General features: G+C 42.1%; 1 pseudogene; it reads left to right on the top strand.

Annotated features, from left to right (window-relative positions):
* Positions 1-859: 859 nt before the first annotated feature.
* On the top strand, positions 860-2,133 carry LOC147448120 (uncharacterized; annotated as a pseudogene).
* The last annotated feature ends 1,219 nt before the right edge of the window (positions 2,134-3,352 follow it).

Here is a 3,352-nt window from a genome sequence, read left to right as displayed (position 1 = left end):
GAGAGAGAGAGAGGGAGAAATCAATTTTTACAGCTGCAGGTACCGAAATTGTGCAAACTGTGTGTGTGTGTGTGTGTGTGTGTGTGTGTGTGTGTGTGTGTGTGTGTGTGTGTGAGAGAGAGAGAGAGAGAGAGAGAGAGAGAGAGAGAGAGAAATTGATTTCAACAGCAGCATGTCTGTTTATCCGGGGAGATTGGAGATGGTAACTTTGTGTGTGTGTGTGTGTGTGTGTGTGTGTGTGTGTGTGAGAGAGAGAGAGAGAGAGAGAGAGAGAGAGAGAGAGAGACAAATTGAAGGGTTTAATTTCACCCCTTTCGCCCTGTGTGCAGAGTGTGTGTGTGTGTGTGTGTGTGTGTGTGTGTGTGAGTGAGAGAGAGAGAGAGAGAGAAATTGATTTCAACGGCAGCAGCTCTGTTTATCCTAGGAGATTGAAGATGGTAACTTTGTGTGTGTGTGTGTGTGTGTTAGTGAGAGAGAGAGAAATTGATTTTTACAGTAGCAGCTCCATAAACATAAGCTTGCTTAAAGCTTTAAGTTCTTTTTTTGCTTTATTTAGAGAGAGCACGCAATTACAATGGCTTCGTTGAAAAATAGTGCAAGAGCTGTAGCCAGGAGCGCGGGTGAAGGAGGTGTCCCCGTTAAGAGGAGGGGGCGTCCTCGAATGACCGCAGAGGAGAGGTCCTCAAACGAGTCGAAGAGGCCGAAAAAGTTGATGGAAGCGAGTGTGACAGTCTCCGTGAGAGGGGAGGACATAGATACATGTCTTCTTCCACGCGTTGACAAATTCTTGCAGAAGGAGACATTGGCGGGGATGTGCACAGTGGAAAGAGGAGGCAGTGTTTTCCATTTGCATTTTCAAATGGTGGTTCGTATGCTGTCGTCGTCTCTTATTGCCATCAACAAGAAGCTGAAGTCGTACTTGGGTTGGGACAAGGAAGGTCCGGCAGGTGCTAACATCCTATGGAGAGCTCTAAAGCAGAAAAATATGCATACCTTCCAGGGGATGGTAGGCTACTGCATGAAGGACGAAGGTGAGCCGCACTTCCAGAAGCTGACTCACAATGTCACTGTTGATGATATCAACAAGGGTGTAGAGTTGTATACCCTTTACGATGTAGACGACCTGAAGAACAGGGTATGCCTAACTCCGAACAATATTTTCGACCGTGCTGCAATGTATTGGAAGTTCAAAATGCGGCACCCTCTAGGAAACGATTTCTTGTATGGTGCGTACCGGAAAATACTACCCTTCATCGTCGTGGATCATTCCTTACCAAGGCCAAGGAATGTACCTGAAAAAGATAAGAGCGATGTGGCGCTGCATGGCTTTTCCCTCAACCGTGACTTACCAGGACATAGTGAGCATTTTTGTGGCCGATGACTTGTACGCCAATGCACAACCAAGAGCCGATTGGTTTAGGTCCCGATGGGAGGCCATAGAAAGGTTAGCATCATATTATTCTGCTTTCTTTTCCATGCATTCATTGCTTTAGGTACTTGTCATTGTCTTTGAATAGCAAGGAGCTTACCGATACGACCGCATTTAAAGAGACCAACGTGGACGATCCAAAAGCCAATCTTGTTATCATTGATGACAGTGATGATGACGACGAGGACACACAGATAGGCGATGATTTCATGCCTCTAGTGCATCGCACAGAGGCAACACTTGTTGCATCTTGAAGGTTTATAATTCATGACAATTTGTTTTCGTTCAACCACATTTGTCTGCCGTTAGATTCTAACTTGTTGGGCTCGTTCTTTTTTATGCAGATCGTAATGGAAGAGGGAGGTCATTTGAATGCTGTGGAGGCCAATGACACGCAGGACACGTTCAAGGGAGTGGAGGAAGATGTTGTTGAAAGATTAAAGGCAATCCTGCTACTACAGATTTGGACTGAGGTCCATGGCCATGACAATGGCACCCTTAAGTTCTTCATAAAAGAGTCTATAGAGTCAATAAAAAATGTAGTTGAAGATTGTCAAGTAAATGTGGCGGATATCCAGGTAGCTCAACTGGACGAGCAAATAGTGTCATTACGCAAAGAGGTCTCATCTTTAAAAGTGCAATTGAATAAATTGAATGCACTTGTGATAAGACTGAATAATGTAATCGGACGTTTCCGTCCATGAATTTAATGTGATGGCTTATCCTTACCTATCGAACGTATAATTGTCTTCTCCGCTCTTCTCTCTTTACGTGGAATTACACATCAACTTCAATTTATGCGTTACCAATTTTTATGACTTGTTTTAAAAAGGTTGGATCTCATGTATCTGCTTCATGTGAAATTGTCGCAGATAATTGCATCTCTTACTCAGATCTGGAATGACTAGTTTTAAAGCCTGCTAATACTCTTGTTTAAATTGAATGGATTGAGACTACTCCTCTCTCTCTCTCTCTTCCACCTTCAAGATTCCTTGGCATCTTCAAAGAAATGATTTTATTTTGAAACCCATTATGCATAAACTTGTTAATGAGTTTAGATATTTCTTCATATGCTATGAAGGAGTCACTAGAAGAGTACATTATAAGGTAAAGAATTCCTAACCACGTCATATTAATCACATTTTTGTAAGGGTCGTTACTTTTTCCTTTGACAAATTCAATGGTCGTAAATTGAAATTTATCTCGTTTCCAACTATATCTAGTTAAATTTTCTTGTATATGGTTTTAGTAGAGTAATTTCTAATGTCAGATAAGTTGTATTAGTTGTAAAAGGTTCTCCATTTAGTGAAATAATTGTGTCATATGTATCTTCTATTTTAAGTACATCTAGGGGATAGATGTTCATACATTGTTCTTTGGAAAAACTATTATTTAACTAAGAACATCATCCATATATCTACCCATATGTATAAATTGTGTGAGGTTTCTGAGTGTGTTTTAGAGTTAAGTAATTGTCTTACATACCATTTGTACTCAAAGTAGGCCATAAAGATTACAAAGTACTCGTGAACAAGATGTTAAGTATGGAGCCTGATTTACCCCTTGTAATTTTATGTGGTAAAAGCGCACATTTGTAAGACCCCCATTATGAGGAGAAACCATCGTGCGTGAAGGAAAATCACTCGCCATAAATAAAATTTTCACAGCCAAAATTCAGGGGCAACTTTATTTTTTGCTTTGTCGGAATATTCTTTTTCGCTAGAATATTATGGCCAGACGGCGGCCGGAAAGTGGTCGGCCGGTTGGTCGGTGGCCAGTAGTCAATGGCCGGTGGCCGGTGGTCGGAAGTGAATGGCCGATGGCCGGTGGCCGAATTCAAAAGCGGACTTGTCTTCTCAAGGGCGGCCACACATGGGCGGATTGGAGGGTCCGATTTGGACTTATCTACACAATGGCGGCTAC

The sequence above is a fragment of the Adiantum capillus-veneris genome, chromosome 11 (genome assembly GCF_014529385.1).
Source record: "Adiantum capillus-veneris isolate H3 chromosome 11, ASM1452938v2, whole genome shotgun sequence".
In the NCBI taxonomy this organism is placed as follows: Eukaryota; Viridiplantae; Streptophyta; class Polypodiopsida; order Polypodiales; family Pteridaceae; genus Adiantum; species Adiantum capillus-veneris.
Note: the sequence above shows the minus strand (reverse complement) of the source record. Positions and strands in the feature narration are given on the sequence as shown.